Below are 24,369 nucleotides of genomic sequence, written 5' to 3' on the forward strand. Positions count from 1 at the left end.
AGAGTGGTAACTTTGTACAGCCCTCCTTGGCTTAAATCCAATTCATTTGCAAACCGTAGCATCACCTTCCTGGTGTCATGGTCCTCTTACAGAATGAAGAACAAATAACAAACAACAACCTTCTATCTCCTACCACCTTTCTTCAGGAATGGGCAGTCTCCATATTCAGAGCTAAAAATCAGTTAATCTGATAAACTCATTATACTAATGACCTATGCCCTACCTACATCCAGCAGACCAAATGCAACCTACTTGACCCCAGATGCCTCAGCATGAGATTCTCAGCTAAGAGAAGAAATTAGTTCACTAATTAGCTATCACATTTAGAAACTGATAAAACTTAGCCACTGACCTGTTGCTATGTAACTGTGGCCAGGTGTCAGGGTAGCAAACATGGATCAATTAACAGCAGTAACATTTTAAAAAACAGGCATTCAGGCCTGTACATAGAAGGATAGTGATTGAGGCCCATTACTGAAAAAAAAATTGATACCCTTCTACTGATATGCTAGGAAAATAGCTAAAGGGGTCCTCCTCCAGCTCCTGGGCCACACACATGTGACCTGCTGGTATTCAAGTAGTCACTTTCTTCCATAAGACCCTGGAATTTCTTTTCTAATTGATTGTCTTTCTATTCACCATCTCCTTGTTTTTCTTGGATTGTTCTTACTTTTTTCCTAGTTTTGTCTCAATCTCATTTGATTTTTAAAATCTTTTTAAAGTTCTTCTATGAATTCTTTTTGAGCAGGTGACCATTTGATGTTAGCACTGGCCTTCTGAAGAAAAAAAACATGTTTATTTGTCTTTTATTGCTCTGCATTTATTTGCATTATTCATTACTTCAATATTTCAGTAAACCTGATGTTCCTCATGTGGATCTATTTCTCTGATACAGATTGCACTCCCCCCACCCTAGTCTTCTTATTCTTGTGCATTCCTCCAATATCCTCCATAAAAAATCTATCCACATACATTAAAGTATTCAAATTCTTATAATTAGAATTTAGGGTACTGAGTAACTGGGCAGAAATGTATTAAGGACTCTATGTCTCCAGGTGACACATTTTGTTATATATGTTGGATGTGAATCTGCATGGGTATATTTATAACCAAGTGGTTACAGCTTAGTAAAACTGAGGATCTTCCAATATTTTAAGCAAGATCTTTGTAAAATCTCCAAGGGCCAAAGTAACATCTCGTTCTATTCTGAAGCAGAAATAGCCTCTTAAGATCTCATTTTTTTATTGTAAAGGACCATCTAACCTCTGCTCCATTTTAGAGATGAGGCCCAAAGTGATGAAATGAGATAAGGAGATAGGATAGGGCAAGTAGGTGACACAGTATATAGAATGCTGAGTCTGGAATTAGGAAGATTCCTCTTCCTGAGTTCAAATCTGGCTTCAGACATTTACAAACTGTGTGACCCTTGGAAAGTCACTTAACCTTGTGTGCTTCAGCTTCCTCATCTGCAAAATGAGCTGGAGAAGAAAATGGCCAACCACTCCAGTATTCTTGCCTAGGAAACCCTTTATGTGGTCACAAAGAGAAGGACATGAATGAAACGACTGAACAACAATCATGAAGATTTCTTCCTTCTTCCCTGGTATAGATCATGATTTAAGGAGCCCACAGGGCAATTCTGTGCCACCACTACCATAGTATCTTAACAATAATTTGTTAAGATAAAATTCTTCCAATGTGTATAAAATTCTTCCAAATTTGAAGAGTTCTCAGTCTTTAAGAAATCTATATTGAAAAAGTAGGAAATGATGCAGGGAGAATGATCTCTTGGGGTAAGTGTGTGGGAAAGCAGTTAATATAACAAAAACAAATCTAATACTATTCATGTTTGATCCTCACCCTATTCTGAACTCTATTACTTTTTAGCCAATAGACATTAGAGACATCACAATAATTAGGCTTTCCTGTACTTATTTAATTAACATCCAAGAAAAAGTTTGCTAGTAAGCACTGACTTGTTTGTCTGCTTTGAAAGAATGATCAAAAAATTGACCTTTCCTGTTGTTTTTTAAGACTGAGCTAAATTGTTTATAAATTCATCTGCTCATTTCCTGGACCTCACTTATCCAGATCAGAATCTGTGCTCCTCAAACTCTTTCAAAAAGAAAAACAAAACAAATAAACCTGGTGAAGATTTGTAATAATAGATTCGTGTTTAAATTTCTTCTGGAAGACTCAAACCATAGGGCAGCAGAGCAGATGGCAAAACAAGAACAGCCAGCATTTATATAGGACAGTAAGGTTTGCTAAGCACTTCATGAATATTGTCTCATTTTTTTCCTCACAACAACCCTGTGAAGGTAGGTGCTATTAATCATTTCCATTCTACAAATGAGTAAACTGAGGACAGAAGTAAAGTGGCTTGCCCATGATCATATACCTATGTAAGTGCCTCAGGCTATATTTGAACTCAGATCTTCCTGACTCTAGGTCCAGTGCAATAGTCAATGTACCACCAAGCTGCTGCTAATTTCTTAGTAGATGGCAGCATGAGGTGATGTCAAATATAGTCTGGGGTCAACTAGTTGAAGCAAATCACTGTTACTGTAGTTATTATCTCGATTTATTTTACTTTTTGTTTACTGGTATCTGAAAGGTTAAAAAAAATGTAAAATTTCAACACAATGCCTCTGGACCAGTGTAGGCCTAGGTAGACTTTAGAAGTTTTTCTTCAAGTATAGCTCACTTGTCTGAGCCTCAGGTATATCCCACATGTCTCATGATCTCTCTTTTCTAAAGTGTTGTATGGTGAAAATAATGCTAGATTTGGAGTCAGAGGGCCTGGGTTCAGGTCCTAGTTCTATCACTTCACACCTGAGTGACTTTAGAGAAGTCACTTAACTCTCTGGACTTTAGTTTTCTCATTTACAAGATGAAAGGGTCAAAGTAGATGACTTCTATGGTATCTTCTAATTCTAAATTTATGATCCTTATCAAAAACTACTTTCAGACCTTACATTCATACTAAGGTGCAAATGACCGATAAGAGTTTAAGTTATAGCCTTTCCAGAGCTATTTAAATAATTAAGAGATGAAAGATGGGGAGGAGGGTGAAATTTCAAGCATGGATCATGGAGGAGATATATTTGGTGACATAAAGCATGCCCAGTGTCTTAAAATCTCACCATCTTAGAAGGCAACTTATTCTAGCTAAACCCCAATCCAACTACTAAATAGGGGGAGAAGGTGCTAAGGAATCATCCTACTTAGTCATGGTGACCAACACAATCCCTCTCTCCATGGATTTCCAAGAATATGGACTTATCCTCAAATGCATGATGTACCAATAAACTATAGATGCTAGCAATCTCAATTTCAATCAAGGCAAATTTGCCTATGTCATTTCCTAAAGGAGTTCTGCAAGGGGAGTTTGTACTATTTTTCAAAATCAGAAAATAACTTTATAAGACAAGTAGTTGAGCCTTGGTATAAAAGATAATGACGTCTTAAAATATTGCAATAAAAAGAGCAAGTGATGTTCATTTTCAGCCTAAATCTCCCATCTGCACAAAATTTCATTTCAAGAAGTATAAGAAAGAGCAAAACAGACCTTAAAACTCCCAGTGCACTGGAAAGATAGGTTACTTCATTTCAGAAACATAGCTAGAATTCATAAATTTTATCAGCAAAAATAGAAGCCTTGCCAAAGCAATTCCTTCTGGCAGTGAGTAAAACTTTTATTTTATTTATTAAGGGTCCCATATGCTCTTGGTGCTGTAGAGAAGATGCTGTCCTAATGTCAAGTGGTAAACATACTAGGGAAATCAGATAGGCATAAACTTTGGAAAACTTTTACTCTATGAGCATGATCCCACAACGATATCTCTCTTCCAAGTAGATTAAAGTATATTTATGGTGTGGGGGGAAGTACAGTGTTTAAATCTGATATGACGGGAGTAAGTCAAAGTTGCTTCAATTAGAGCCTGAATTTTTCAACTTTCCCTACTCAATTGTTGGTGCCAGGTTTCCCACAAGTGTACCCAGAGATTTTCCTAGAGAAGAGATTCAAGTGTCTCCTTCATGTCAAAGTCAAAGTGGAAAGAATATCCAACTGTCTGACTACCATCATGGACAGGAAAGTTATACAAGTAGTAAATTGAAGGTAAGTATGAGAGCTGGAATTCAGTCCTTTGACCCTGGATTAGGAATCAACTCCTCAGATTTCTACTTCAAACTCTATCACTATCACCTTGGGCAAATCACTTCCCCTCTATAAATTTCAGTTTCATCATATGTAAAATGGAGGGAAGTGAATTGACTATAGTCCCCACTCTCTGGTTACTCTTTCTAGAGCTCCTAACTGTTATGTGGTTGTGTGTGTTTGCCCTTCATTCTAGAAGAGGACCATGACATCAAGAAGATGGTTTTCAATTGAATTGGATTTCAATGAGGGAGGGCTGTGCAAAGTTAGTCTCACTCTCTCTTCCAGAGCCATCTGGGTCCAGTGGTCCACCCTGTCAAATCAAACTGGGAGGGAAAGACCTTCAGGTTTGCCAGCTGAAAAAGAAACAATTACTATTTACATTCATTCTGAGCTCTGAGGGCCCAAAAAATAACCATTAAGTCCCCTTTCCTCCCATCTCTTCTTTTTTCCTCTTTTAAACTCTCCTCTCTTTTCATCTCCTCTTCTTTCTTCTCCTCTCCTCTCCCCCATTTCCTTCTCTCCCTACATGGGATATCATGCCCTTACCTGAGAGTTTTCTGCCCAAAGAAAGCTAAATTTTAATGGCTAGAACACATATAGTTATCTTGGGGTTTACTGACTAGATTTCTTTCTTAAAGACCATGCCTTAAACCCAATTCACTCTAGCTCTCATTGAGTAGCTAACAATAAGGTCACTGCCCAAGCACCACTTAATGGTTATTTTTGAGAGTTCCTGGCTACTTACTAAGTGAAGCCAGAATTAGATGACCACATGGTTGCTCAGCATCCTTCTAAGGTTTCTTCTCCCTCAGTAACTGCTGATGTCCCAGAGGGGAGGGATCTTGAGAGAGGGAGAAATGGAAAGAGGGACAACTTAGCCAATGTATGCTCTCAGCTTAAATCCTGGAAGCTCTGGAACCAGAAAGAGATGCCAAGTGAAGTTAATCTCCTTATAAAACTCCTGCTTTGAGTTCATGACTTCTCATGACGTTTGGTCAGATGGGTAATGGGGTGAACAGAGAGCTGGACCTGGAGTTAGGGAGATTGGAGTTTAAACTCTTCTTTAGATACTAGCTGTGTGACCCTGGGAAAGTCACTTAATCTCTGTCTTCCTCAAGTTCGAAATTGAAAAATCAGGATAATAATAGCACTGACCTCTCAAGGTTGTTGTGCTGATAAAATGAGATAATATTGGTAAAGTATCTTTCACATAGTAGGTGCTAAATTCATGCTTGATTCTTTCCTTTATAGCAGCCAAGCCTATTGACATTCCCTCAACTCACTCTCACACAGACTGACAAATGCACACAAAAACTTCCTTTTCTTTGGCAGCTAACAATGTAGGGAAAAAACAATGGGTAACTATAGCTTAAAAAAAACTGCTGTGAGAGATGCTTACAGATACCTTTTACTTTTCATGCTACATTCATTCCGACACTGAACCCTCTCTTATGACAAACAAAAATAGCTAAGCAAAACTGCCCATACACAAAATTCCATACTCAAAACTCCATACTTCTCTACCAAGAACTGAGAAGCAGGTTTCATCATCTGGTTTCCTAGACCAAGATTTCTCACTGAAATAATGTTTTCAGGAGTGGAGCCAAGATGGCAGAGTGAGAACAACTATTCACCTAAGCTCTTAGACAAACTCCTTCAGATACCTCTAAAAAGAGAATCTGACCAAATTTTGGAGTTGCAGAATCCAATAGGAGACAGACTGTGGCAGATTCATAGACCAGGCCAGACTGGAAGGTCAGTGAGAAGAATCTGTTCCATGGATGTGAAAGAGCCCTCAGCATACAGCACAGCACATCCTGCCACAGCAAGGCTGAGCAGGAAAGCCCCAGGGGGGCCTAAGGCACCAGAAGGGCAGCACAGCAGAAAGGCAGAGTGGCAGCCCAGGGGGGGAGACCAGCATAACTGAGTGAGTGACAGCTGCAGAGCCCCTGGTTTCAGCCACAGCCACTCCTGAGACTATCAGTCCTCAGATTAAAAGTCTGTAAGTCACCTACTTGAATTTCCAGGAGCTAAAATGGTGGAGTGGTTGGTAAATGCTCTCTCCCCTTCCCCTTGTTGACCTTGAAAGAATCACAAAGTATTTCCCCAAAAAATTCTGGATCAGTGGGATCAGGAGAAGGGGCAAACAGTCTTGTAGGCCCTGAGGCTGGGAACATTCCTCTTATGTGGTGACAGCCCCACCTCAGCAAACTAACCTAGAGGAGATGTAGAGCTCAGGGCGGTGGAGCCTCGCACTAGGACCCAGGTGTGCCTCAGTGCTTTAGGGAAAAAAGGAAGGTAGCCAGAATCACCAAGTGCTGAGCTTGCCTTTGCTCTAGCTCAGCTGAGAAGATCTCCTGTGACCCCATCCCCACACTTAACAAGCTATCCCTGGGGCTAATCAGGTGAAACACAAAACAAAAAGAAAAAAAAGATATGTGCTCTTTACTTTCTTATACCAAGCAGCTCAACACCAGGTTCTCCAGCTTCTAGTTGAAAGAACCAGAGGCCACAATACACAAACAATCATCATCATGAGTAGGAAGAAGCAAAGCAAGAATGAAAAGACCATAGAATCTTTCTATGGGGACAAGGACCAAAACACGAATACCAAAAAGATCAGTACTGAGACTACTCCCATCTGAAACTTCAGAAGGGAATATGAACTGCTTGCAGGAACAAAGAGCTCTCCTGGAACAGCAGAAGAAGGAAATAGAAGAGAAACTGGCTAACGATTTTAGAAGTGTGAAAAAAGAATTTTATGAAGAGAAAAGCTCTTTAAAAAGGAAAATTAAACAAATGGAAATGGAAGCACAAAACCTAACTGGGAAAATTGGACAAATGGAAAAGAAAGTACAAAAACTAACTGGAAAAAATAATTCCTTAAAAGGAATAATTGGACAGATGGAAAAGGAGATGTAAAAGTTAACTGAAGAAAATAATTTAATAAAAATTAGAATTGGGCAAGTAGAAACTAAAGACTCCATGAGACATCAAGAATCAGTCAAGGGACAGAGCCAAGATGGTGGAGTAGAAAGACACACATACACTAGCTCTTCCCCCACAGCCCATAAAACACCTGTAAAGAAAGATTCTGATCAAATTCTAGAGCAGCAGAAGCCACTGAACAACAGAGTAGAGGAGATTTCCAGCACAGAGTGACCTGAAAGGCTAATGGGAAAGGTCTGTCACACTGGACATGGAGCAGAGCCCAGCCCAGCCTTGGCCACAAGGCATGGAGCTGGAAGGAGGATGGAGGCAGGCCTCTGGGGTGGAATTTCCAGCAACAGTAGCAGTAGTTTGCAGATCCCTCAACCCACAGGTGCCAAAGGTCAGTGAGAGGGTTTTTTCAGCTTGCTGAGATGGGAGCAGGGTCTTTCCATAGATGCAGTCTCAGGCAGCAAGGGCAGAGGCCACATTGGGCAGCAGCAGCTCCCATAGCAGCCTTCATCCATGGTTCCATCTTGAAGCCCCTGGAGGTACTGAGCAGTTGATCCTTAACTCAGCCCTGTGTGGTGACTGTCCCTCACCTAATGCTCCTGAAGGAATTAAGCAGCTGATCTTTATCTCACACTGAATGACAAATGTCTCTAGGGTAATTGGTTGGGAAAATGCCCAAAAAGGGAAAAAAATAAGACTATAGAAGGTTACTTTCTTGGTGAACAGATACCTTTTCCCATCCTTTTAGATAAGGAAGAACAATGCTCACCATCAGGGAAAGACATAAAAGTTAAGGGTTCTCTATCCCAAACATCAAAAATAAATATTCAAGGGTCTCAGGCCATGGAAGAACTCAAAAAGGATTTTGAAAATTAAGTAAGAGAGGTGGAGGGAAAATTGGGAAGAGAAATGAGAGAGAAGCAAGAAAATTATGAAAAGCAACTCAACAACATGCTAAAGGAGACCCCAAAAAATGCTGAAGAAAATAGCACCTTTAAAAATAGGCTAACTCAATTGGCAAAAGGGGTTCAAAAAGCCAATGAAGAGAAGAATGCTTTAAAAAGCAGAATTAGTCAAATGGAAAAGGAGGTTCAAAAAGTCATTGAAGAAAATAGTTCTCTAAAACTTAGAATGGAATAGATGTAGGCTAATGACTTTATGAGAAATCAAGAAACCACAAAACAAAACCTAAAGAATGAAAAAATGGAAGATAATGTGAAATATCTCATTGGGAAAACAACTGACCTGGGAAATAGACCTGAAAGAGACAATTTAAAAATTATGGGACTACCTGAAAGTCATGATGAAAAAAAGATCTCAGAAATCATCTTTCATGAAATTATCAAGGAAAACTGCCCTGATATTCTAGAATTAGAGGGCAAAATAAATAATGAAAGAATTCATCTATCACCTCCTGAAAGAGATTCAAAAAAAGAAACTCCTAGGAATATTGTAGCCAAATTCCAAAGTTATCAGGTCAAGGAGAAAATATTGCAAGCAGCTAGAAAGAAACAATTTGAGTATTGTGGAAATACAATCAGGATAACACAAGATCTAGCAGCTTTTATATTAAGGGATAGAAGGGCGTGGAATATGATATTCCAGAAGTGAAAGGAATTAAGACTAAAACCAAGAATCATTTATCCAGGAAAACTGAGTATAATACTTCAGTGGAAAAATATTCTTTCAATGAAACAGATGACTTTCAAGCATTTTTCATGAAAAGACCAGAGCTGAAAAGAAAATTTGACTTTCAAATACAAGAATCAGGTAAGCAGGAAAGAGAAATCATAAGGAACTTACAAGAGTTGAACTGTTTGCATTCCTACATGGAAAGACAATATTTGTAACTCTTGAAACTTTTTTCAGTATCTGGATAGTAGGTAGAATTATACACACACATACACACACACACACACACACACACACACAGAGAGAGAGAGAGAGAGAGAGAGAGAGAGAGAGAGAGAGAGAGAGAGAGAGAGAGAGAGAGAGAAAGAGACAGAGAGCACACAGTGAATTGAATAGGAAGAGATCACATATAAAGAAATGAAGTTAAGGGGTGAGAGGGGAATATATTGGGAAGAGAAGGGGAGAAAAAGAATGGGGCAAATTATCTGTCATAAAAGAGGCAAGAAAAAGACTTTTCAATGGAGGGAAAAAAGGGAGAGATGAGAGGGAAAATGTGAAGCTTACTCTCATCACATTTGACTCAAGGAAGGAATAAAATGCAAAGTCATTTTGGTATGAAAACCTACCTTACAGTACAGAAAAGTGGAGGAGAAAAGGATAAGCAGGGTGGGGGGATGATGGAAGGGAGGGCAATGGGAGGAGGGAGCAATTAGAAGTCAACATTCTTAGGCAGGGACAAGGTCAAAAGAGAGAACAGAAGAAATGTGGGGCAGGATAGGATGGAGGAAAATATAGTTAGTCTTGCAGAACATTAATATTATGGAAGTCTTTTGCAAAACTACACCTATATAGCCTATATTGAATTGCTTGCATTCTCGGTGGGGCTGGGTAGGGAGGGAGGAAGGAGGAGACGTTGGAACTCAAAGTTTTAGGAACAATTGTTGAGTATTGTTCTTGCATACAACTGGGAAACAAGAAATACAGGTAATGGGGTACAGAAATTTATCTTGCTCTACAGGACGAAAGAGAAGATGGGGATAAGGTAAGGGAGGGATGTTAGAAGGAAGGGCAGATTGGTAGTAGGGGTAATTAGAATGCTCAGCACTTTGGGATGGGGGAGTGGAGAGATGGGGAGAAAATTTGGAACTCAAAATTTTGTGGAAATGAATGTTGAAAACTTAAAATAAATAAATTTTTAAAAATTTTAAAAAAGAAAGAAAATCAACAATGAAAGAATCAGAAGCTTAACCAATTCAGTGATCAATTATGTCTCCAATCTGGGGATTTGTGCTGTGAAGTTTGGATTCAGTCAAATGGAGGACCTAGAGGGCCACATGTAGCCTTGAGGCCACAGGTTCCCTACTGCTGGAGGACACATGACAAAGTATGACTCCCTTTTCTTAGAAAATTATAGGTACACCCAACTCCATACACATGTTGCTTGCAGTCACCTTCTGGGTGGAGGGGGAGTGGCCACTGGGCCCAAAAAATTACCTGTTGAAGTTCGACAGGTGGCCTTTGCAACCTTGCCATGGCTGCGGAAGGGGCTATGCTCTCCAGGACATTCATTCTGGGTCCCTATTCTAACACATTGTGGGCCCTGGTGATGACAAGGTTCTTTTTATGTAGTTTTTTGAGGAGAGCACATTCTAGTAAAGGACAGTCTGAACCAACCAAGCAAACACTTAAGAAGCCCAAGTTACCACAAGGACGATTTGATGCTCCAGAAGATTCCAGTTTAGAACAAGAGCCTCTAGAAAATTTTCAGGTGATATCAATCCTCTTATAAAGGAAAAGGGTGGCTTCAAAGGTCATGAACCTACTCAGTATGGAGATTGGGAACAAAAAGGACATTATGTGGATTTTTAGTCATCCAATTCTTGACAAAATGATCTCTTCTTCTGAATGTAGTATATTGAATTTAAGTTCAACATGTTTAATTTCTTTGCGTTCCTTTTTTTAACTGACAAATCATTTGATTTGGAGAACGTCCATTCAAAAAAGACTAATTAAATTTTGGAAGTATTTCTGCAAAAAAAAAGAATCAGTCAAACAAAATCTAAAGAATGAAAAGACAGAAGAAAATGTAAAATATCTAATTGAAAAAACAATTGACTTGGAAAGTAGATCCAGAAGAGAAAATCTAAGAATTATTGGCATACCAGAAAGTCATGATGACAAAAAGAGCCTGGACAATATCTTCCAAGAAATCCTCAAAGAAAACTACCCAGAAGTGCAAGATCTAGAGGGCAAAATAGTCTTAGAAAGAATCCACCATTCACCTCCCAAAAGGGATCCCAAACTAAAAGCACCAAAGAATATTGTTGCCAAATTTGAGAAATATCAAGTGAAGGAGAAAATACTCCAAGTAGACAGAAAGAAACTATTCAAATATCAAGGAACTACATTCAGGAACACACAGGGCCTTGCAGCTTCTACATTAAAATATTGAAGGAATTGGAATATGATATTCCACAAGGCAAAGGAGCTGGGACTACAACCAAGGATCAATTAACCAGCAAATTTCAGCATAACATTTCAGACAAGGATATGGACATTCAATGAAATAAGGAATTTGCAGACCTTCCTGACAAAAAGGCCAGAACTCAATAGAAAATTTGATCTTCAAATGCAGGTCTCAAGAGAGGCATAAAAAGGTAAACAAGGGAAAAGAAAAACTTGCTACTCAATTTGGGCAAACTGTTTACCTCCCTATAAGGGAAGATGATAACTTGTTAATCTTGAGAATTGTACATCTATTATGAAATATAAAACAGATATACATAGATAAAGTGAACAGGTATATAGTAAGTGATGTGATGATAAAAATGTGATTTAAGCATACAAAGGGATTGTAACAGGAGAGGTGAAAAGGAGGAAGCAGAAAATGATAAATTACATCACAGGAAGAAATACAAAATTATATTACAGTAGAGGGAAAGAGGGCAGGGAGATGAACATTGTTTGAGAGGTACTCTCATCTGATTTGGTTCAATGAGGGAAAAACAAACTTAATTAAGCATATAAATCTAACTAACTCTATAGGCAGTAGGAGGGGAAAGGGAAAGAAAGGGGAGAGGAAGCTAAAAGGAAGGGAAGAAGTAGTAAGGGAGGGGGGCTGAAAGAAGGAAGGGAAGATTGTGGGAAGTGGTGGTCAAAAGTTAAAACTCTATTGAGGAGGGGAAGAGACAGGGTAGAACTAAAAGCACAAATGGTGGGAAAGAGGATGGAGGGAAAGACTAATTGTAATTGTAATCATAACTGTGAATGTGAATGGAATGAACTCTCCCATAAAATGGAGACAGATAGCATACTTCAACAATATGTTGTTTACAAGAAACACATTTGAAACAGGGGTGTACATATAAGGTAGCAGTAGAAGGCTGGAGCAGAATATATTCTGCTTCAACTGGTGTAAGAAAAGCAGGGGTAGAAATCCTAATCTCAGACAAAGCAAAAGCAGAAAGAGATCTAATCAAAAGAGATTAGGAAAGAAACTATATCCTGCTAAAAGGAACCATAGACAATGAAGCAATATTATTACTAAACATGTATCCTCCAAGTGGCATAACATCCAAATTCTTAGAGGAGAGGTTGGGGGAGTTGCAGGGAGAAATAGACAAAAAACGATACTTATGGGGGACCTCAATCCCTACTCTGAACTTGATAAATCTAACATTAAAATAAACAAGAAAAAAATTAAGGAGGTGAATAAAACTCTGAAAAAGGTAGATATTGTAGATCTCTGGAGAAAACTGAATGGGAATAGAAAGGAATATACCTTTTGCTCAGTGGTACATAGCATATATACAAAAGTTAACCATGTTCTAGGGCATAAAAACCTAACAATTCAGTGCAGAAAGGCAGAGATAGTCAATGTAGCCTTCTCAGATCACAATGTAATAAAAATTATATACAATAAAAGGCCATGGAAAGATAAACCAAAAATTCATTGGAAAATAAATAATCTAATCCTAAAGTAGGAGTGGGTTAAACAACAAATCATAGAAACAATCAACAACTTCATTCAAGAGAATGACAATAAGGAGATAACCTACCAAATCTTATAGGATACTGCAAAAGCAGTTCTTAGGGAAGTTTTATGACTTTGAATGCCTGTATGAAGAAAATAGAGAAAGAGGAGATCAATGACTTCAGCATGCAGGTGAAAAAGCTAGAAAAAGAACAAATTGAAAATCCTCAAGTAAATACCAAATTAGAAATACTGAAAACCAAAGGAGAGATTAATAAAATTGAAATTAAGAAAACTATTGAACTAATAAATAAAGCCAATAGTTGGCTTTATGAAAAAACTAATAAAATTGATAAACCTTTGGTCAATTTGATTAAATAAAAGAAAGAGGAAAACCAAATTACCAATATCAAAAATGAAAAGGGTAAACTCATGTCCAATGAGGAGGAAATTAAAACAATAATTATAAATTACTTTGCCCAACTTTATGCTCATAAATTCATATTTTGAGTATTTTAAAATGAGTAAATGAGTAATGAATAAATGAGTATTTTAAAAAATATAAATTGCCCAGATCAACAGAAGAGGAAGTTGAATACTTAAAGAATCCCATCTCAGAAAAAGAAATAAACCTGCACAATTCTTCTGCATTTCTATATATCAGTAGCAAAGCCCAACAGCAATATAAAGAGAAATCCCATTTAAAACTAGGGTAGACACTATAAAATATTTGGGAGTTTACCTGAAAAAACAAACCCAGGGAATATATGAACACAATTACAACACACTTTTTGCACAAATAAAGTCAAATCTAAGTAAGTGAAAAAACATTATTTGCTCATGGGTAGGCCAAGCTAATATAATAAAAATGACAATTCTACCTAAATTAATTTACTCATTTAGTATCATACCAATCAAACTATCAGATAATTGTTTTCTAGAGCTGGAAAAAATAATATCAAAATTCATCTGGAAGAACAAAGGTCCGGAGTATCAAGGCGACTAATGAAAAGGCATGCTAAAGAAGGTTGCCTAGCGCTACCAGACCTCAGACTGTATTCTAAAGCAGCAATTATCAAAATCACTTAGTACTGGCTAAGAAACAGAAGGGTCGACAAATGAAATATACTAGGTACTCAAGACACAGTAGGCAATCTACTGTTTGATAAACCCAAGGATCCCAACTTCTGGGATAAGAACTCACTGTTCAACAAAAATTGCTATGAAAACAGTGTGGTGGAAACTAGGCATAGACCAATGCCTGACACCATACATAAGAATAAAGTCCAAATGGGTGCACAATCTACATATATAGATTGATACTAAGGACAAAATGGGGGAGCAAGGAATAGTGTATTTATCAGATTGATGGAGAATGGAAGAATTTTTGACTAAAGAAAAGATAGAAAGCATTATGAAGTGCAAGATGGATAATTTTGATTACATTAAACTGAAAAGTTTTTGCACAGCCAAACCCAATGCAACCAAGATTCAGAGGGATGAAGAAAACTAGAAAAGAATTTTTGCAGCTAGTGTTTGTGATAAAGGCCTCATTTCTAAAATATATAGAGAACTGAGTCAAATGTACAAAAATACGAGTCATTCCCCAGTTGACAAATGGTCAAAGAATATAAACAGGCAGTTTTCAGAGGAAGAAATTAAAGATATCTATAGTCATATGAAAAAATGCTCTAAATCACTATTGATTAGAGAGATGCAAATCAAAACAACTCTGAGGTACCACATCACACCTATCAGATTGGCAAACATGACAGAACAGGTAGATAATAAATGTTGGAGAGGACGTGGGAGAGTTGGAACACGAATTCATTGTTGGTGGAGCTGTGAGCTGATTCAACTATTCTGGAGAGCAATTTGGAACTATGCCCAAAGGGCTACAAAAATGTACATATCCTTTGACCCAGCAATATTGCTTCTAGGACTGTATCCCAAGAGATCATAAAATGTGAAAGGGTCCCACATGTGGAAAAATATTTATAGCAGCACTCTTTGTGGTGGCCAAAAGCTGGAAATCAAGGGGATGTTCATCAATTGAGGAATGGCTGAATAAATTATGGTATATGAATGTAATGAAATACTATTGTGCTATAAGAAATGATGAACAGGAAGACTTCAGAGAGGCCTGGAAGTACTTATATGATCTGATGCTGAGTGAAAGGAGCAGAACCAGGAGAACTTTGTGCACAGAAATGACCACAGCATGTGAGTTTTTTTTCTGGTAGACATGGAACTTCATGGCAATGCAAGGACTTAAAAAAATCCCCAATGGTCTTTTAAGTCAAAATACCTTCCACATCCAGAGAAAGAACTATGGAATTCAATTGCAGAATGCAGCATTCTTTTGTATTATGTTTTGATTTGTTATATGATTTCTCCCATTCATTTTAATTCTTCTACTCAGCATGACTATAGTGAAAATGTCTTTTATAGGAATGTATGTGTAGAACCTATACACAATTGTATGCCATCTGGGGAGGGAGGGGGAATACAGGAGGTAGGGCAGGGAAAAGAAATCTCAACTATATGGTAGAGATTGTAAAACACTGAAAATAAATAAAATTAATTTAAAAAAAGAAATAATGATTTCATTTTTATTGCTATAGTTGTGTGCATTGCTCTACTGGTTTTGCTTATTTTGCTCATCAGTTCATATAATTCTTCCCATGCTTCTCTGAACTGTTCACATTTGTTTGTTCCCTTATGCTACATTAGAACTTCATCACATTTATATACCACAACTTATTCTCCTGTTTTCCAGTTGATTGTCAAACATTTTATTCTAGTTGTGTTTTCTAAAAATACAAAAATAGTTTAATATTTATATATATACATATATATGTATATATATGAGAGCCTTTTTCTGTCGTTGCCCTCCTTTAAGCTGTAATCAGTAGTGGAATTACTGGATCTGGGAATAAGAATCATTTAATGACTTTTTTCAGAAAATTACAAATTATTTTTCAGATCAACTAGAGAATTCCCAGGTCTATCTATGTATATTGGATAACCTCTCTTCCCACATCCTCTCCAAAATTTCCATTTTTATAGTCTTTACTAGTTCTACACTCATTACCTGAATGTTCTATACCATGCCTCTTGACTATGCTTCCTGTATTTCAAAGGAATATACTTTCTTAATATACAATACCTCCCCCTTCTCAGATTTTATTTATTGTGTTCCTTTTGATTATGGCATATCCTCATATAACCATATTCCTAGTATGGGCCCTGTCCCTCTAAGTTTCTGCTATACCTATGAGATCTAAGTTACCTTCTTTCATTAGGATCTCTGTTTCAACTTATTTATTACCCACATTACACATTTTTGCAATATGGGTAATGGAGGTCTTGGATTTTCTTTTGGTTCCCTGCTTAGATACTGGTTCTTATGAATTTCTGGGCTTTTCCACTACTATTCTTCACAGTATGTTTTATCTTGGCAGATATATGTAGAACACTTTTGTCTCTCCACCTCCATTCTCAGTTAATATATTCTTCTGAATCCTAACATTTCAGGTACATATATTTTTACCAGCCCTAGTTAGGTACACCCTATCCCATTATTCTGATATATTTTAAGCCATGGTCTAAAAATAAAAATCTTATTCTCAAAACTATTTTCTTTAATAGCTATTACCTCTTTCTTCATGATCCCCTAACTTAATTCAAAGTGATAAGAAAAATACACCATCTGTGTCCTGAAGGTATTTATTTCTCAAGCAGAATGTCATAACCCATAACAATGCATTCTAGATTCCTTCTGGCACTGTTACAGGATCATAGATTTAGAGCTGGTAGGAACCTCAAAGGGATCTTAAGAGATGAGAAAATGTAGGCTGAGACCTTAAATAACTTGACTCTTTTCACACAAGCAATAAAGTATCAGGGTTAGGATTCTAGCCCCAGGTGCTCTAATTCCAGATCCAGAGCTTTCTCTATTTATGGCATTCTGTGGTCATCAGGTTTGGATAGCCTCTCCATTATATTCCAGATACATGCCCTCGAATGCCAGTATAATTCTCTGATCTTCACTTTTTGTCAGTTCATTGACAAACATTTATTTAGTACTTACTATGTGCCAAGCTCTGTCCTATGTGTAGGGGATACAAAGAAAGGCAATTTTAAGTGGATAAATGGCTTTCCCTCCTCTGGGAAGCCTATCATTTCTTTTTACTTGATGACCTCTTCCTTGATCTCACTGGAGAAGCCAAAATGATCATTCTTAGGATGAGAGAAGCTATTTCCTCCTGTAAGGGTTTAGTGTCCTCTCTCTTCTATAGGGGAACCTTCATATCTATTACGAAATACTCAACAGTCAGTTGTCCTTTTTCCCTTTTCCATAGCTTCATGCCACATTCTTTTACCCTCTAATCTCCCAGCATAGGATAAGTTTCCCTTTACCTGTTTCTTGTCTTCTTTATTTTTACCCTAATGTATTTCTTACAGTAGGGTGGACATCTAAGTGACACAGCAGATTGAGATCAGTCCTTGAGTTAGGATAACATGACTGCAAATCCTGTCTCAGACATTTACTGACTGTGTTACTCTGGACAAGTCCCTTAACTTCTCAGCCTCAGTTTTCTCATCTGTAAAATGGAAATAATAATAGTATCCATCCCCCAGAGCTGTTGTGAAGCTCAAATGATATAGTTTATAATGCACTTTGAAAACCTTAACATGCTACATAAATGCTAGTCATGATGATGATAGTAATGAAGTAAGTTCTTTGAGTGCAGAATTTACTTCTCTTTTTCTTTGTAGCCTCCTACACTTAGTACAATGACTAGTACACCACACAGAGTAAGAACATTATAAATGTTGGTTGACTGGTTAATTGATTTATTCCATTCTTTAAAGGAGAAGGGTGTTTAAGTTTAAGGGAATGAAACGTTAAGGGAAGGATTGCTGGAGTGAGGGTAAGTTAAGTAATAGGAGGACAAGGTAGCAGGTAGAAGTAAAGTAGAGGAGCTAGGAGAAATAAGAAAAAGGAGATATGCACAAGCATAAAAACAAGATTAAGAGTAGAATCTCTCGGGGAAAGTATATGTTTATATATGTATGTATGTGTAAATATGTATACATATATGTACATATTAATACCATAATTTGATCTAATAATTGATTGGTTGTTGTCCTTAGATTTCAAATAAGACCAAAATGATGTAACCATGATAAAGTGAAATTTCAGTGTGTCTGACTGTGGCTGATCAGAACAACATGAGCTCTGAATGCTGTATCACAAGATGGGCACACACAGTCCATGTAAATATTTGGGGTGGATATCCCAAATTTGCACATCCTGTGTTTACTTTGTTCTGTCTCAATTCTGCTTTGCTCAAAGAGCACAGTACCCTTTCTGATGTGGGCGTGCCATGCTGAGCACTCCTGTGCCAATGTCTCCCGTGTGACACAGTTGATAGATTACTAGGCCAGAGGTCAGGAAGACTCATCCTGAGTTCAAATCCAGCCTGAGACACTTACTAGCTATGTGACCCAAAGAAAATCCCTTAACCTCTTCTTCCTCAGTCTGCTTAAGTGTAAAATAAGTGATAACAACAGCACCTACCTCCCAGGGATGTTGTGAGGATCAGATTATATAACATTTGCAAAGCACTTAGCACAATGCCTGACACATAGTCAGTGCTTAATAACTGTGTGTAAGTCCTGAAGATTCAAAGAAAGATGAAAGATAGTTCCTGCCCTCAAGGAGCTCATATATATTGTTATGGGGGAGACAGCAGCCAAAAAAAATACATGCAAATTATATACAATACAAATGGATAATAATCTCAGAGGGAAAGCTCTAGCAATTAGGATTGAAAGCCAGGGAAGGTCTCTGGCAGAAGCTGTGATTAGAGCTGAGCCAGTCTGAGGAGTCAAAACAACAAAGAGGCCAGTGTAGTTCTTCAACAATCCATCCATTTAACTTTTGTCAACTCTCTATCTCATTCCCCATAATGCTTTTTACTCAACTTGTGTTCTCTCCCATCCTCTCACTACCCCCTTACATCCTCACTTATACTAGGAAATGATCTAGCTTCTTACTTCACTAAGAATCATGAAACTGTCCAGTATGAACTCTCTAATTCTCCCTCCCCCATCTCCATTATTTAAAATTTGGGAGCATCATTACTGCCTTTATTCAGGTCACAGAAGAATAGGCATCTCTACTCCTCATGAAAGTTAAATTTACCCTTAGTCCCACTTCCTTCTGCTTCTTCTAGATCTTTGTTCCAAAAGTCATTTCTTTTCCCTCATGTAACTTCCACCCCCCCTCTCTCCCCACTACTAATATTCCCCAATCCTTGCAAGAGTGAAACTTACTCTCAGGAATAACAGACACACTCAATTTGGTATGAAAATCTATCTTACACTACAGGAAAATAGGGGGGAAGGGGATAAGTGGGGGATGGGGAATCATAGAAGGGACCGCAAATGGGAGGAGGGGGTAATTAGAAGTAAAATTTTTTGAGGAAAGACAGAGACAAAAGAGAGAATAGAATAAATGGGAGGTAGGGCAGGGTGGAGGGAAATATAGTTAGTCTTTTACAACATGACTATTATGGAAGTGTTTTGCATGACTACATATGTATAGCCTATATCAAATTGCTTGCCTTCTCAATGGAGGTGAGTGGGGAGGGAGGAAAGGAGAGAAGTTGAAACTCAAAGTTTTAAAAATTAATGCTAAAAATTGTTTTTACATGCAACTGTAAAATAAGACATACAGGTAACGGGGTATAGAAATCTACCTTGTCCTATAAGAAAATAGAGAGGAAAGGGATAAGAGAAGGGGTGTGGGATAAAAGGGCGGGCAGATTGGGGGAAGGGGTAATCAGAATACATGCTGTCTTAGGGTGGGCAGAGGAGAGAGATGAGAAGAAAATTTGGTAATCTCAGACAAAGCAAAAGCAGAAATAGATCTAATCAAAAGAGATAAGGAAGGAAACTATATCCTGCTAAAAGGCACCATAGACAATGAAGCAATATCATTTCTGAACATGTATGCTCCAAGTGGTATAGCATCCAAATTCTTGGAGGAGAGGTTGGGGGAGCTGAAGGAAGAAATAGACAGCAAAACTATACTAGTGGGGGACCTCAAACTCCCCCTTTCTGAATTTGATAAATCTAACCTCAAGATAAACAAGAAAGAGGTTGAGGAGGTAAATAAAACTCTAGATAAGGTAGATATGATAGATATCTGGAGAAAATTGATGGGAATAGAAAGGAATATACTTTTTTCTCAGCAGTACATGGCACATGTACAAAAACTAACCATGTACTAGGACATAAAAACCTCACAATCCAGTGCAGAAAGGCAGAGACAGTCAATGCAGCCTTCTCAGATCACAATGCAATATAAATTACGTGTAATAAAAGGCCATGGAAAGATAAATGAAAAGTCGATTGGAAACTAAATAATCTAATCTTAAAGAAGGAGTGGGATAAACAACAAATCATAGAAACAATCAGCAACTTCATTCAAGAGAATGACAATAATGAGACAACTTACTAAATCTTATGGGATACTGCAAAAGTAGTTCTTAGGGAAGTTTTATATCATTGAATGCCTACATAAATAAAATAGAGAAAGAGGAGATCAATGACTTGGGCATGCAGCTGAAAAAGTTAGAAAAAGAACAAATTGAAAATCCCCAAGTAAATACCGAATTAGAAATACTGAAAACCAAAGGAAAGATTAATAAAATTGAAATTAAGAAAACTATTGAACTAATAAATAAAACCAATAGTTGGTTTTCTGAAAAAACTAATAAAATTGATAAAAAAAAACTAATAAAATTGGTCAATTTGATTAGCAAAAAAAGAAAGAAGAAAGAGGCCAACTCCACTTCAGGTGGCCAAAGGAAAATACTCTGGAAAAGTGAGAGAGGAGTTGGCAGTCTCCATCTTATTGTCTTCTTCTTGGAGGCTTTTCCTTCAACAAACTGAAGTTGGCCTATCTTCTCTCTCAAAGCTGGAAGCCAGAAACACCCAAAGCAACTCAAAGTCTGAAAAAGATTTGAAGAAAACTCAAACTTTCTTGCTTCACCAACTCCCACAACTCCTCACAAAGGAAAGGGCATTCAACTCCAAAAATAAGGAGAGAGTCTTTTCTAAAAACCTTTTAAAATATAAAAGGTTTTTAAAAATATGAAGTCTTTGACCCCTTCATGGCTTCCAACAATTATCCCCTCTCTCTCCTTCTTTTCTTTGATGAACTTTTGTGTTTTCTCTAATTTATTTTTCCACCTCTTCACCACTTTTCTTGGCTTTTTGTTATTTGATTTATACTCCTGCCAATTAATTGAAATTGTGTTCTGTCTCCATCTGTCTCTGTCTGTCTCTCTGTCTCTGTCTCTTTATCTCTCTCCCTCTCTCTCTATCTCTGTCTCTCTCTCTCTCTGCTCATTATTTCTGTCTGTCTGTCTCTTTTTCTCTCTCTGCCTTTTTCCTTCCCTCTCTCCCACAATATCAACTTCACGATCTCAATACAGATGACACTCAAATCTTTGTCTCCTGCCCTTTCTTCTAACCTTTAGGCCCCACATTTATCTTCTTTCTGTATTTTTATACCAGTAAACACTCACCAGCACACCCATCTCACTAATGCCACTTGACTATTATAATTGTCTCCAAGCAGGGTTTTTTAACCCTATACCTTTCCTCTTCCTATCCATACTTTTTAAGACTGCTAGGATATTCATTGTTATGCATGTGCCATGTAATATTCTGTATTATAGTTTTTTTGAGTAATTTGTCTATCTTGTTCCTCTGTTGCAATGAGTAAAAACAAAACAAAACCAAAAAAGCACCCATGGCTCCAACTTGAACGTACAGGTCAGGTGGAAGCTTTTTGTTATTACAGCCCATGGCAAGGAGGACCAATTAGTTCCAAGATGAAAATCTCTGTGAGGCAAGTGGACTCCCTGAAAAACAATTTCCAAGGTTTATATAGCATAAAATTAAGAACATGTAATGGAGGGAGTTATGCTGTTGCTAAATATAAAGCAACAAGCTTCCTTACAAGAAGAAAAGAGAGCACACTCTTCCCAGATCTAGCTTTGTGGCATCTTACAATCTTGTTGGGACAACTGAAGAACAACAGTAATGACAAGAAGATATTATGATAGTCTGAACTCAATGGTGTAGATTTTCAGGAGGACCCAGTGCACATCTTTGAATTATATTCTAATAGTGCTAACCTATAATCTCATTTTTAAAGTAAAGGGTACAGCTGGATGATTAAGCTTCCATAATTCAATATATTATAGCTCCCCAAAGTCAGGAAACAGGGCTTAGCTAACTTTTGTCTCTCCCTCAGCATTTGTGGCAGAAAGGGGGTGTAGTGAAGAGAAAGCTGGACCTGGAATGAGAAAGACTCGAGTTTGAATGTTATCTCAGACATTTACTAGCTATGTGACTATTCTCAAATCTCAGTATTTCATATGAAAGGAAGTAAACTCAATAGCTTATCATGCAAACACACAGAGTAAATAAAACAGGTTGATTAATTCAATAGGGTAAAGTTATTTGTGGCAGCTAGTGGCACAGTGGACAGAGCACTGAGTTTAGAAACAGGAAGACTCATCTGCATGAGTTCAAATCTGGCCTCAGAAACTTATTAGCTATGTGACTCTGGACAACCCACTACCCCCTGTTTGGCTCACTCTCCTCATCTGTAAAATGAGGTGAAGGACCTGGCAGACCACTCCAGTTTCTTTGCCACAAAAACATAGATTAAGCAACCACCATGTGTACAATACTGTTTGAACATTTATATATCACTTAAATAGTTAGAAAATGTTTCATATATGTTATCTCACCCATTTCTCACAACAGCCCTACAAAAATGAGATGACCAGAATTGAGAGAGAAGTTCAGACTTCAGAATGGTCATGCAAGTAATGTGTCTGAGACTTCTGATTCCAAGCCCAGTGCTCTATCCACTGCATCACCCAGCTGCCTCACATAGAAATGATCGAAATATTAATGAACATATTTATAAATCTTCTAAGACACAAGGTATAAGTGAATAGTGACATTCCTAAACAAACATTTCTAAGTACTCCTACCAAAACTGCAGCAGACCTAATATATTATAATAGTCATAGCAGAGCAGTGGGAGCCTCAAACAACTTAAGAAACTAGCTGAACCTGTCTTTACCTAAGAGTCTCCCCAAAAAAGAAATAATATAGGAAAATAAAGTTGAGGACTTGAACGTCTTTGCAAACCTTCAATTGATATCATTTGAATTTTATTCTCTATTCTAAGTATCATTATCTTGCCAATAGACACTGGGAGGCTTTCCGTTTGAGTGAAACCCTACAAATCACCACATATGATGATGAGATAAAGTTCTTCTCTGATATCTTGTGTATGCCATGGTAGGACCACTAAGTTGTTTTCCAGCAGTTTTGCTGATAGATAGAAGATGAGCTCACAAAAATTGGTCACACATTGGCAGAGGTTTGCTGGGAACGAGAAATCACTGGAGATTTGGCACATCTACTGAAAGAACAGCTGGAAATGTAGCAAGAGGTGGGGAGCCACACTCATAACTCAACAACTTTTTCTCCTTTTCCTGAGCAAATATTTAAAGAGATTGCTCACTATTATTCCTAGCTGCTAGGTTAAAGCATCATGTCTTCTGTTTTCTTCACAGGCGGTACTTTCCCAGAGGAAAAGTTAAAGAAAATAACCGGATGCATGACTCAAGTATGAAAATTTCTCAGAAGTGGGATTCCAGAGACTGTTAAATTGGACTATACTGTTTAATTTTTCATCTATTGTCACTTTAACCACCCTATAAACTTCCAGGAGACAGTTAAAGAAGCTAATCTTTTGTTGCCCACAGAGTCAAACATGGTGGTCGCCCTTCACTGGTGCTTGAAAAATAGGAAGAAAGGAAGGAAGGAAGGAAAGAAGGAAGGAAGGAAGGAAGGAAGGAAGGAAGGAAGGAAGGAAGGAAGGAAGGAAGGAAGGAAGGAAGGAAGGAAAGCAACAAAGAAAAAGACAAAGAGGGAAAGAAAGAAGAGAGAGGGAATGAGAGAAAGGAGGAAACAAGGGTGGAAGGAAGGCAAGAGGGAGGGAGGGAAGAAGAAAAGAATTAAAAAAGGGAAGAGAAAGAAGGGAGGAAAGAAGAAAAGGATGGAAGAATAGGGGAAGAAAAAAGGAAGGAAGAGAATGAGAAAGGAGGGAAAGAATTAAAGAGATAAAGAATACCTTAAGGATTAACCTAATCAGTTGTTCATTGCTAAAGAAGAAAAAACCAGAAAAAAATCTCAGGTAGCAAGAGAAACTGATTAAATGGATGAAAAAACTCCTTTTCTTTAGTAATGGAAAAGAGTCAGAACAATCAAACCGGACAAGTTATGGAAGCACTTTTCCTAGAGACCTTAATATCAGAATCATTAACCTATTTCTTTTCATAAAAAGTTAAATTAAACACAGAATTGTCAGGGGTTCCTAACATTTGAGTACACATTCTCACAGAGATATGAGGAACTTGTCAACAGAGTGGAGGGGATATTTAATAAATAACTTTTATTGTTCTTGAGTCATTTCAGTTATGTTCAATTTTCTATGACCCCATTTTTTAAGAATTTTCTTGGCAAAGATATTGAAATGATTTACCACTTC

At 37.6% G+C, this 24,369-nt stretch overlaps 1 long non-coding RNA gene across 1 annotated transcript; it reads left to right on the forward strand.

Annotated features, from left to right (window-relative positions):
- Positions 1 to 1,615: 1,615 nt before the first annotated feature.
- On the forward strand, positions 1,616 to 23,810 carry LOC140508873 (uncharacterized). The gene is made up of 3 exons (XR_011968512.1): positions 1,616 to 1,793; positions 3,985 to 4,123; positions 23,393 to 23,810. It is a non-coding gene; the product is annotated as an uncharacterized lncRNA (long non-coding RNA).
- Positions 23,811 to 24,369: the final 559 nt, after the last annotated feature.

Source organism: Notamacropus eugenii, chromosome 5 (assembly GCF_028372415.1).
Source record: "Notamacropus eugenii isolate mMacEug1 chromosome 5, mMacEug1.pri_v2, whole genome shotgun sequence".
NCBI classification, from domain to species: Eukaryota; Metazoa; Chordata; class Mammalia; order Diprotodontia; family Macropodidae; genus Notamacropus; species Notamacropus eugenii.